A 13101-nucleotide genomic window follows, 5' to 3' on the forward strand; every position below is an offset into this window, starting at 1 on the left:
CCTTCATGGGAGGGAAAACAGGTGGCTAGTGATGGCATGGGAATTCGGCGTTTGGGCGGGGGGCCCTGGTGGCCTGCAAGGTGAGGTCTGGGCGCATACAAGGTCTACAGACTCGCGCAGATAGCTTTCAAGGCTGCATGGTGGACAAAGGTTCTCATCTAAGAAGCCGGTTGGTGTAATGGAGACAACTCGGTTTTTTTTTATGGGGACCGAACTTACTATCTGTGGTTGCTTGTTACTTGGTGAGCCAAAGGTGCTCTTTCAAGTATCTGAACGCAGAAGCCACCAAGTGGCATTACATTTAGATTAAAAAAGCAAAAAAAAAAACGATGTCGTCAAGACTCAAAAGCTCTACGCTGTCGAGAAATTTTAGGTCTTGCCAGGAAAGCACCGGGCTTATGGCTGTGAGAGTTTGTGAGAGAACTCAATAAAAACTATATGAAGGAGTTAAACCATAGATGCCATGAAGACTACGGTTTGGAAAGAAGTGCAATCAAAGAAGACTCACTCTTTCTCTCTTGCATTCACACAAAGAAAGAACGCAAAAGAGAATGTCAAAACAATACGAAGATGAAAACATCAAGGCTATGGTCATATCGTATCATGGGTAATATGAAAGGGTTAATGGATGAGTTAATGGCATTCAATCTTGGCTGACCAAATAGGCTACGAATTGTTCTTTGGAATTGTAGTTTTGTGCTTACCATAATATATATATTTTGTCTAGTGATTGGGATTAATTGTGTGTACAAATCCTCTTGGTTCATAGCAAGATAACTACGCTTACATCAAAAGAAAAATTATAGTCTATGAGAGGTAGTATGATGGGATCCGGTGATAGAAGTATTTCATTGAGCCTTTCAAGGCCAAAGAGAAACACTATACGTTGTTGAAAGTGTATTTTACGGCTAATCCATACGTTAATTCTAATAGATTGTACAGAGTGAAAGCGATAGAAATGATCATCATGTGGGTTATTCATCTAGGATAGTATGTGAGAAATGTAGATATGAGAGAAGTGAAGAGATGAGAAGTTTCCCTCCCAAGCCCTATTCTTGCACGTAGGCAATAAGGATACTGCGGGGAGAGATGTACCTGTAGCAAAGAGAACCTAGAGAGGATGAATTACTAAGAATGAGAGAGATAGGTTTGGTTAAGGAGATGAGATTAGATACATATATATATGTTGGATTAGAGATGAAAATGAAAAAAACAAGAAATCAAGAAAACATCAATGTAGAACACATCTTACTTGAAACCCTTCGGCACCATTATTGATGGGAGAGAGAAGAAGAGTGGAGAATTCCACTTTGATTGATACACCAAGTGTAAGACCTTCTTTGATTAGATTTGATCTTCCAAGGTTAGCTTGTTGCAAGAATGGATAGTCTCCCTCTAGGAGAAAGTGTAGGCTTGGGCTTATGTTAATGGCTAAGTACAATTAGGCATTACTACTCACTCCCTCGAGAATTCCTCTCATCAATGGCTTGAATGCTTGAGTTCCTTCCAAGGAAGAAGATGTCCCCTTTTATAGGTGAAGGGAACCCCCAAGGGTTTACACAAGAAGAGAGGAGCCAGTGTGAACAGGAATTGGAAAAGTTGGAAATGAGCTGCCCTTGCATGATGTGGGCAGATTGGGGTCCAGTATTTTGATCATATCTCCTCAACCGTGGCTCCAAATAAAAAAGTAAAAATATGGGCAAAAACTTCAGCTCATTAGCTACGATTTTCATTTTAAAATTGTTTTCCAATTCGGATTGGAACCTTGTGTAAAAAATTCATCAAAATAGGGTCCATTTATGGCAGCAAAAGTCTTCATGTGGTCTCCTTTGCCTAAACTTTCATTTAATTCCAAAGGACACCTCATGCCATATGAAAGCATGACATTGCTCCTTGACAAATTTTTGTAATCATGCTTGCAATAATGCATTAAAATAAGTGTATCTTTGAAATCATGCCACCTAGTGTCCCACTAGGATTTGATTATCTCCTAGTAGCTATTTAAAAAGAAATATAAGAAAAGTATAAAAAATACATAGAATATATATATATTGGAGTTTACCCTAGATATAGGATCTAGCTAGGGTGTGAGATGATAATGAAATAGTAGAAATAAAGAATCAATGCTTTTTGCCCCAAGTTAACGAGGCGGAGCTATTGATGCTTTTCCCATAGTATTTTCTGATGGTAAAGTAAGGATAGGTTACCCTTGAGAAAAATAATAGGATGAGATAGAAGGATTATTATTATACTTAAATATGCATATGTACACTATAGGAAATATAATTATGTATCTAAAAAAATACAAGATAGATCTTGTAGCATGCGTTCCCACTATGTACGTGTCACAGCACGACAACCACCCCCTCTAAACCTGCACATCCTCCGGTATGTGCCACATTGTCTCTTTGTAAGATTAGACCTCTTGTACATCTTCCTTGTCTTCTTCTTCACTGGATGATTCCAGAGCTTCATGTTCACTTTGATCTTCACCTGTGTTTTTCTCTTCTTCCTCATCAATATCTTCTAGATCATTGTGTTCTCTTCTCTTAAACATTTTAATCCTTTTTCCTGCAATGGGAATCTTTACTTCTGTACCATCTAGTTCAGACAGGCTGTAAGTAGCATTTTCATGCACATGCTTTACAACAGACGGTCCAAACCATCTTTTTGAGAACTTACGCATGACTGTGTGCTGGTTATCAAGGCTACTACCATACACTAAAACCCAGTCACCTTTGTCAATTGCTTTGCTCCTGAGTCGATGTCGCTTATCAAAATAGTCCTTTTTTTTCAACCTTACATTTTTGAGTCGTTCTTTTGCAGCTTCAATGTCTCCAGGTCTTCTCTCTAGCTGCCTTATACGCAGTGCAAGGAGATCCTCCCTACTAAGCCCCTCTTGCCAAGGTAGTACATTCCATGTGGGAATTGTATCCTCAATCGGCATCACTGGCTTTTGACCATGCATTAGCTCCGTAGGCATGTAGCCAGTTACTGAGCTATGTGTTGTACGATCAGCCCATAAAGCATATGGTAACAATTTTGGCCACTCACCAACTCTTCCTTCGCAAGCCTTGGCCAAAGCTTTGATGATAGGAGGATGCCCTCTTTCACTCTTTCCATTGCCTTCAGGGTTGTAAGCTGTAGTAAGAGAAAGCTTGATCCCTAATCTAGAAAAGAACTCCCTTGCTTCTTCAGCATCCAGTTCACCTCGATCTGCAGTGATTTTTCCCACACAACCATAACGGCAAATCACCTCATCAAGAAGGAATTTGCACACAGATTCTGTGGTCTTAGCTCGTAATGCTCTTCCTTCAACCTGGTTAGTTAGGTCCTCTCGTGCAAGAACCAAGTATCTCATCTGTCAGAGTCCTAAAGGCATCGTGACTAGATCCACAACCCATTTATAGTGCATGGCTAGTGGATATGTAGGGTGCAATCCATCACGATGTCAAACATTTGAATACATTTGACAAGATACACATGACTCTACAAACTGAGATACATCTTTATACATACCCTTCCACCAGTATTTTTCTTTCAACTTGGAGAAGGTTGCCCACACACCCCTGTGTCCAGCCCATAGACTCTCATGAAACTCTTGCATGAGCTTTACTTGAGTCTCTTTTTTACATATAACCCATTGTGGTGTAGCACCCTTTTGTTTAGGATGCTTCCACAAGTAACCATCCCTTAAAAAGTACCCATATTCTTTCCTACGTATCCTCTTGAATTCTTGTTCAGACCAATCATCCTGTTTTGTTAGAGTACTCAAGTACCTTCCAATAGAAAGCCAATCACCTTCATAAAGATCTTTCAAGAACAATTCAAGTGAATTAGTCATGCAGACATTGTTACCTTTGACATGAGAGATAGAATAGAATTTTGTGCCTACATCATCTCCCTCATCAATCATTTGTGACTCATCTTCATACCTTGCCCTTGATATCATATCTGCCACTGTATTTTCTTTACCTGCAATGTGCTTAAACTTGGGATTTAAGGACTTAATGTAGGCAATCCACTGCAACATAGCAATGTCTGGTGTTGAGCAGCTTGTAATCATCCCAAGAAGTGGTAGACAATCTGTTTCTACAACCACACATGCACCAATTAGGTACTCTTTCCCACTTTTCAAGGCTGTAACCATACCCCATAACTCTCTCTTTATCTGTGGATAGTTTCTTTGGCGAGCACTTAGTACCTTTGCTCCAAATCTTACCACATACCTCTGTCCTTCTTTGTCATCTTGCCCTATTGCCCATCCAATCCCTGTAGGACTAGTATCTACTGTCACAATCACTGACCTTTGACACTCATAGTCTACCTTTCTCAAAGTCGTTGCTGACTGGAGTAACTCCTTTAGCTTTTTCATGGATTTTACATGTGCTTCTGTCCATTTAAACTTTTGATTCTTTCTAAGCAGCTGATAAAGAGGATCAGCTACATGTGCATAATGTGGAATTTAAATAACATAGAAGACACATGCTCCCAGAAACCTTCTAACCTCAGTGATGCTAGTGCATGTTTCTTTCATTCTTTGGATGGCATCTACCTTTGATGGACAAGGTTTCCTACCATATGGCCCGCACATGTGCCCCACAATGATCACTTCTTTGACACCAAACATAGACTTTTTCCCTGACAATGTAAGATTCACTTCTTCCAACCTAGACAAAATTTTATCACAATCATTTATGTGATTTACCACAAACCTGCGACATCCCTTGAGATCCAAAGCTTTATCTTTGTCACTTTCTTCACATCCTTTGATAGGTAAATCATCAATGAAAGGCATTGTGATTTGAGGAATAAAGTCACGTAAGACCTTATTCATCCCATTCATCATATGTGCAACCGAGTTGGTTGCTCCCTGTGGCAAGGTACACATCCTTACCAAACCCAAAGGTGTCCTCATGGTTGTCAAGTCTCTGCTTTCGATTGCAAGCTGAAATTGATCATACCCTGAGTAGAGATCCCCCATTGAGTAGATTTCCCTCCCTGCAAACGCCTCTGCAAATTCATCCACAATTGGACCTGTACCTACATTTCTAATTGTCACCTTGTTCACTGGTTGCATATCTTGGATGAAGCCTAGAGAACCATTCTTCTTTGGAACTGTGAACCACCTGTTTGAGTATGGAGCACAAGAAGGCTCCAAGATTCCCATTTTGATTTTCTCATTCAGTAGCTCTACTAACTTTGGCAAATGAGCCTTTGGAACCGGAATAGGCCGCAGATTCCAAGACACATGAGGTATTGTGAAAATTACCATAGGAGCTACAATATAAGGATCAACACATCCTATCTCATGTGGCTCAAATGCAAAAGCCTTACCATGCTTTGAAAGCATTTCTTTGAAGCACTTTGTCTCCTCCTGTGTTAGAAACTCCTCGCAACCAATCTGCAACTCTTGAAAAGACTCTTTTGTGAAGGTATGCCCGATCTTTTTAGGATTCCGCAAACTTGGTTGTAAAGAAGCATGTTCAATCTTTTCCCTGTTGTTGGGTGGTAAAGGTGAAGCTACTGGTTTCACCTTCTTTGCTACACTCTTGTATTTAGTTTCAACATGGACTTCTGGGCCAACTATTTGGCTTTCTTTAAAGGCTTCTATTACTTGATACATTTCCATAGAGCAAACTTCCACAGCTTCATTTTCAAGATGCAAACTAGACCTCATTATAGCATCAAGCTCACATATAGTATCTACAAAAGAAACTTGTTCACACAAACCCAAAACATTTTCAGTAGGCTTTAGCAACCCACTCTTTTTCATGCCTATTTGTACATTATGCACATATTGCCTCTCATATCTCTTCAAATATTCAAGTTTTGTAAAACATACTGATCCATTCCTTGTTACCAAGGAGCTCATTGAGAAAGTTTCACCTATTTTTGGATCAGGCGAGACCCTTTTTCTTTCTGTACCACTGCAATCCCGCTTTACAATGGTACTTGGCAAAAACCCATCATTTCTCTATGATCATGAAACTCTTTGCTTACCTTTGGTAGAGGATGTTCTCTGAGGTTGTCACGATTTATTTCATGGTTTATACAGACTGTGAGAAATTGGACAGCTCGTTTACCATCTTTGCTACGTATTCTAGCATATGCTGAACCATCTTCCATTACCTTTGTTTCCATTTGAACTCCCACAATGTAGGGTTGTCCAAGGATGAGATGATATGAAGATGTATCCTGTACAAAGAAGTTTTGGTCAATCTTTACATCACCTATTGTTACCTTCACACCTGGACATGCTGCATACAATTCACCGGATGAATTGTTTGCCACTTTTACCATCCAGCCATGATCTGTGTCCATCGGCCATTTGCACTTGTTGTAGAGACTCTTTGACATTATGTTTATTTCTGAACCATGGTCAATCAAGGCAACAAATGGATCTTCAAGATCACCTACCTTGACCAAAGTTTCTGTAGTAGCCCTTGCCCAATGACTTCGTGAATAGTAACTCCTAGGAATATCTTCAACTTCTTCATCATCATTTGAGAAATACACTTGCTTCACTCTCCCACTAGATTGGTAGCATCCTACCACAGCTCCATCATTCTCCTTATTTTGCAGTTGCATCCCTTGTGTCTTCGAGGTTTCCCCTTCAACCTGTGGACGAGAAACTTCAGCAAGGGTTTGCCTCTTCCTCTTGATGATGTCAATGATCTCCTCGTGGAATTCACGCTTTGCAATGCCAAGAACTTCTCCCAGAGTGAACTCAATCTTGCTATTCAAGATCCTTTCCTCCAAGACTTTCTTTAAATCTGTAGCAACTTCAATATCAGATTGTAGTTTATAAGTTGGGCCTTTTGTCTTACCTTTCATTGGCTCTTTCTTCTTTCCTGTTGTAGACTCCTCCATGAGTACTTCAGGTGGAGATGCTCCTTGTGTTGAGGGTGTTTGAGAAGGCATTGAGTCGCTTCTTCCCCCACTTCTAGAAGCTCTTTTTGATGGTCCTTCATCAGCATTCTCACATCTGCGCTTCTCTTCTACAATTGCCTCATTTTGTTGGCATTTTGTAATGTAGGCATGCACTGACAATGAGTCCACTGGATCATTCCATCCTGTTTCTAGACGTATGCAATCACCTGCTTCATGTAGAATCTCTTTTGTAAGCTTTCCCTTTTTAGCTAATTGCATGACATTTGGCCAAATTTGACCATGATGGTCACTCACCTCTTCATCACAAAAATGTTCAATTTTTACTCCATAAGTAGGTGCCTCAACTGAAGAGGTGGCATGCTTGGTTGCCATATCTTCAACTAAGGTTTGCATTCCCCCCTTCCCAAAGTTAGTTCTCAAGGGTAGACCTGTCTCTCTTAAGTGGATTTTAACATCCTTAAAAAAGACAACATCTTTTGACAAAGCATCACTAAAATCATCACAATCCCTTCTTACATGGTCTGTACTATCACACCAAATACATCTATTAACAAACCCTTCTTTGGGCTTTTGTCTTTGCCTAGGAAGTGGCCCTGATGGTTGGCCTTTTTCTTCAATCTTTGCAAACTTCACCTTCAAGTCACGCATTCCCTTCACAAGCTCATCTAGCATGGACTCATCAAACTTAGGAGCGATAAAAGTAGGTTTTACCATTTTGTCAGAAGTTGAGGTGGAAGGACTTGTAGTGTTTACTACCATCTTGTCCCTTCTTCTTTGTCGTTTGGCAAGCAGTGAGACAACACCTTCAACCTCATTCCAGTCGGTCTTTAGTCCTTTCTCAGCATCTTTATCTTCAAGAAGAAGCTCCAAATTTTCTTGAAACTCTTTACCTGCAGCTTGTAAGAAAAGATCTGTCTTCTCTGCATCTAGTGTGGCACTTTCTGTCCTAGTGAGTTGTGCATAGCGCCACTCAAATTCCCTAAGTAGCTCTGTTATTGATAGTCCTTGCTTTGGCTTGACTACCCATTCTAAGAATGTCCTTTTGGTCACTCTCTCCGAGTCCTCCATGAAATATTCCTCCTTTAAAGCTACTTTGAGTTCTTCCCAATTTCTCCCATGCCCATCTTTAATTGCCCTAGCATGCTCCCTAATTTCTGGAGCAACAACTAGCTCAAAGCTTTGAATCATCTCACCTTCTGACACGCGATGCAGCTCCATCTCCTTCACATACTCGCGTAAGTACTTGGTCACATCTTTGCCATTGAACTGATCCATTCTGTTGACGACCGCTTGTATGGCCTTTGTTGCTGAAATCTCCCTTCTTTCAGTAGCATGTTGTTGTTGCATGAACATTGCAAATGCTTGAAACATTTGCATTGTTGCTGGGTCAAAATGCATACCCTGTTGCTCAACATGATCACCCATGGTTACCCACAAACTCTCACCCTAGCAGATTCGCGTCGGGTTCACCAAAAATATGTCGAGAAATTTGCGGTCTTGCCAGGAAAGCAGCGGGCTTATGGCTGTGAGAGTTTGTGAGAGAACTCAACAAAAACTATATGAAGGAGTTAAACCATAGATGCCATGAAGACTAGGGTTTGGAAAGAAGTGCAATCAAAGAAGACTCACTCTTTCTCTCTTGCATTCACACAAAGAAAGAACGCAAAAGAGAATGTCAAAACAATACGAAGATGAAAACATCAAGGCTATGGTCATATCGTATCATGGGTAATATGAAAGGGTTAATGGATGAGTTAATGGCATTCAATCTTGGCTAACCAAATAGGCTACGATTTGTTCTTTGGAATTGTAGTTTTGTGCTTACCATAATATATATATTTTGTCTAGTGATTGGGATTAATTGTGTGTACAAATCCTCTTGGTTCATAGCAAGATAACTACGATTACATCAAAAGAAAAATTATAGTCTATGAGAGGTAGTATGATGGGATCCGGTGATAGAAGTATTTCATTGAGCCTTTCAGGGCCAAAGAGAAACACTATACGTTGTTGAAAGTGTATTTTACGGCTAATCCATACGTTAATTCTAATAGATCGTACAGAGTGAAAGCGATAGAAATGATCATCATGTGGGTTATTCATCTAGGATAGTATGTGAGAAATGTAGATATGAGAGAAGTGAAGAGATGAGAAGTTTCCCTCCCAAGCCCTATTCTTGCACGTAGGCAATAAGGATACTGCGGGGAGAGATGTACCTGTAGCAAAGAGAACCTAGAGAGGATGAATTACTAAGAATGAGAGAGATAGGTTTGGTTAAGGAGATGAGATTAGATACATATATATATGTTGGATTAGAGATGAAAATGAAAACAACAAGAAATCAAGAAAACATCAATGTAGAACACATCTTACTTGAAACCCTTCGACACCATTATTGATGGGAGAGAGAAGAAGAGTGGAGAATTCCACTTTGATTGATACACCAAGTGTAAGACCTTATTTGATTAGAGTTGATCTTCCAAGGTTAGCTTGTTGCAAGAATGGCTAGTCTCCCTCTAGGAGAAAGTGTAGGCTTGGGCTTATGTTAATGGCTAAGTACAATTAGGCATTACTACTCACTCCCTCGAGAATTCCTCTCATCAATGGCTTGAATGCTTGAGTTCCTTCCAAGGAAGAAGATGTCCCCTTTTATAGGTGAAGGGAACCCCCAAGGGTTTACACAAGAAGAGAGGAGCCAGTGTGAACAGGAATTGGAAAAGTTGGAAATGAGCTGCCCCTGCATGATGTGGGCAGACTGGGGTCCAGTATTTTGATCATATCTCCTCAACCGTGGCTCCAAATAAAAAAGTAAAAATATGGGCAAAAACTTCAGCTCATTAGCTACGATTTTCATTTTAAAATTGTTTTCCAATTCGGATTGGAACCTTGTGTAAAAAATTCATCAAAATAGGGTCCATTTATGGCAGCAAAAGTCTTCATGTGGTCTCCTTAGCCTAGACTTTCATTTAATTCCAAAGGACACTTCACGCCATATGAAAGCATGACATTGCTCCTTGACAAAGTTTTGTAATTATGCTTGCAATAATGCATTAAAATAAGTGTATCTTTGAAATCATGCCACCTAGTGTCCCACTAGGATTTGATTATCTCCTAGTAGCTATTTAAAAAGAAATATAAGAAAAGTATAAAAAATACATAGAATATATATATATTGGAGTTTACCCTAGATATAGGATCTAGCTAGGGTGTGAGATGATAATGAAATAGTAGAAATAAAGAATCAATGCTTTTTGCCCCAAGTTAACGAGGCAGAGCTATTGATGCTTTTCCCATAGTATTTTCTGATGGTAAAGTAAGGATAGGTTACCCTTGAGAAAAATAATAGGATGAGATAGAAAGATTATTATTATACTTAAATATGCATATGTACACTATAGGAAATATAATTATGTATCTAAAAAAATACAAGATAGATCTTGTAGCATGCGTTCCCACTATGTACGTGTCACAGCACGACAACGCTACCGACTGAATCAAATTAAAAAATGCTGTGCAAGTCTACGTTGCTCAATTGCGCTCAGAAGCACTTCGAACTTCTCCCAGGCAGTTTGCATCTTCCCTAGAAGCAGCAGGTTTGTCTCTATCTATTCTTTCTCTCTCTCTCTCTCTCTCTCTCTCACACACACACACACACACACACACACACTTCTGCCTTCTCATCCTCTGATCTATGGCGGACCCTCCTCTGATGTATTCTCCATTCGCCTCTTCTGCAATTAATCGTGCTACTCAAGCGACTATGTGACAATTGTGTTAACAAGTAAAAAGGAGCATCGTTTATATCGGGAGGTCGACTTGCAGTTATAAGCCAAATGAACAACTACAGAAGGAGAATAGAATCGCGCGACCACCAGAGACAAAGGAGTAAAGCGCAAAGAAGAAGGTGATTGGAGCACTCTCAAGGGCTGGCATAGAGGAGGAGGAGGACATCGCCTGTAGGAGTTGACGAGTCATGAGGGCAACCGGGAGGGGAGAAGCAACACGCCATCTGCAAGCCAAATAAACAACGTGCTGCAACTCAAACAAGGAAGGTTGATGAGGGAGTAGTGAGACTCGGAGCAAATGTGCAGAGTGAGATAATGTAGTGCTAGTGGTGTTTGTAGAGGAATAGCATCGTGGAACAGCATCGTGCGACCACCAAAGACAAAGGAGCAGAGTGTGAAGAAGAAGGTGATTGGAGCACTAGCAAGGGATGACACAGAGTAAGAGGAGGATGTCACCTGCAAGAGTTGACAAATCACAAGGGCGACCAAGAGAAGCAACACGTCGTCTACAAGAAAAATAAACAACGTGCTGCAACTCAGATGATGAGAGAGAGACGAGGGAGCTGTGAGACTCGCGAGCAAATCTATAGAGTGAGATAAAGTAGCGCTAGTGGTGTTTACAAAAAAGTCGACAAGAGCAATCTCATAAGAATCAAGTAAAAACAGCACCATGAAAAGCTTGTACATGTAATATAAAGGGCATCGATCCCGCTACCTCGACAAATTCCAACAATAACCAAGAATAATATTGAACCATCAAAAAGTCTAGACTCTTTCACAACAAATTAAGAGTAACAAACAAAGACAAAATATATCACAAACTCCACCTCGACTCGGAAAATAAAAGTATTCGTAACCTCCAAAACGTTGCCAATATTAAGATCCAAAAACTGACTTGCTAGAAAAGCTCGTACATGTCATAGAAAGAGAAGGCCACTATCGAGAAGCCGAAGTTCACCAAATTTGTAGACGACTAGCAACTATGCCAGCCCAACAATTCACAAAAACAAGCGAATCAGTGGGAGTGCTCTTCAATGATACCGGTTTTCCATCAATTTTTTTTTCAACGAGTTCCTTTTTGGTGACGTTCTTATCATGCCCATCTATTGCGCATGCAATAAAATTAGATCTATTTCTCTTTAAGCTTAATCAATATGCTACATACCATGTATTTATCATAATGTGTATTTTGTGTCTGACAGGGAGAACATATACTCAAAACATTGGACGTTTCGATTGCACAAACGTACAACTCCAGCTGGACTACACTGCAAGGTTCGTTATATCCATCCAACTCCCCATGACTATGTGTTTGCTTTGCGCAATACATAAACGCTACGGGGCAGGGCACGGCTTCTGTTTCTTATAATTTTTGGAGAGACCACAGTGCCGACTTTCCACCATACTTTTGTATGGCACTTCTGCATGACGTGCACTAAATACTTAACATCTTCAATTTATGATGCTTCATTGCATGATGAAATGTTTAACTATTTACATTCCTTTTTTGTAGCTAGAGTCAAAGATTGGCGTGTAGCTTGGACAATCCAAAAACATCTGTACAACATTTCAGGTCAGTAAAGTACTTCATTTCAAATTGCAATCCATTGATGCTTTATCAATTTGCTTGTTTTAGAATTTTGTACATTGCTTCCTTTTGTTTTCTTTACCTACATGATGCTTTCAGAACTATACACTCGATGCCGATCAACATCTATATTTGTATATGTTAATTATACATACAACTCTTTGCATATGGTAGGTAGGCAATACATAATAACAATTTCAACATGTGGTGTATTAAAGAATTAAATGCATAAGTAGTGAATACATGTAGTGTAATGAAATCTTCAATGCACTTTGTGCATCTTTACTTTAGACCTAAACAAATTGATGCCATACTATATTTGTCCTCGTTTCTCTCATACTAGGTGTCAATATGAAGTTCTCAAGGCCTACAAGGTTACAATCCAAGCACTAAACTCCGTCTCCTCTCAAAACAACTATAGCATTTTCCAAAGGTATATCTGCCTTTCACGTAGTGCCGCCATTGCCAAATTAGTCATGCTTCTGTTTCCTTCAGTGGGCAATGTTAAATGCCAATTTGCATATGTCCTACTATATTCATGTTACATAGCGAGGCCCACCAAGCAAGACTAGTTGGTGTACTAGCGGTAGCTTTGTTGGTTGCCACGGCTTTGGTGGTTGGCTGGCTTGGGGCATCTGGTTGAGCTGTGGGAGAGTTTTGCCTGATGGTGGCATGCAAGTTCACTTCTTCGGGTTGTCTCGTTTCGCTATTGAAGGAGAAATTTGAAGACTGCTTGGCTTAGGGAAAAAGCTTTGTACATGTTTTGTTGGCAGCACAATCTATACACTTCCATTGCTTCTTCGTGCCAAATCCCCCTTTACCCCTTTTTTCCTC

This window comes from Adiantum capillus-veneris, chromosome 29 (genome assembly GCF_014529385.1).
Source record: "Adiantum capillus-veneris isolate H3 chromosome 29, ASM1452938v2, whole genome shotgun sequence".
Classification (NCBI taxonomy): Eukaryota; Viridiplantae; Streptophyta; class Polypodiopsida; order Polypodiales; family Pteridaceae; genus Adiantum; species Adiantum capillus-veneris.